General features: G+C 45.8%; 1 protein-coding gene across 2 annotated transcripts in view; it reads right to left on the minus strand.

The window, feature by feature from the left end:
• LOC106878468 (rotatin) overlaps nt 1-301 on the minus strand; it is a 55,061-nt gene that overhangs the window by 24,011 nt on the left and 30,749 nt on the right. The gene's annotated exons all lie outside the window — the stretch shown is intronic.

Here is a 301-nt window from a genome sequence, read left to right on the forward strand (position 1 = left end):
CCCCAGTTCTTATATTAATCATTAAATCCAGAAATACAACAACACGAGGGATAGCGGTAACAACAGAACATAGTTTATTCTAGGTTGCTGTAGAGCAGTTTCGTTCCTGGGTGAATAGGCATGCCGCTAGAATACCAAAGAAGCTTCGACCACATGTCGGGGTCAAGTTGAGAGATACGTATTGTCACCACTGCTGTTGGACGGATAAGAGATACGTGTTGTCGCCATTGCTGCTAGAGAGAAAAGAGCGGGAACACTATTGCTTTTTCTCCACCTGTTGCATTGCGCATGCGTGCTCGGG

Source organism: Octopus bimaculoides, chromosome 17 (genome assembly GCF_001194135.2).
Source record: "Octopus bimaculoides isolate UCB-OBI-ISO-001 chromosome 17, ASM119413v2, whole genome shotgun sequence".
NCBI lineage: Eukaryota > Metazoa > Mollusca > Cephalopoda > Octopoda > Octopodidae > Octopus > Octopus bimaculoides.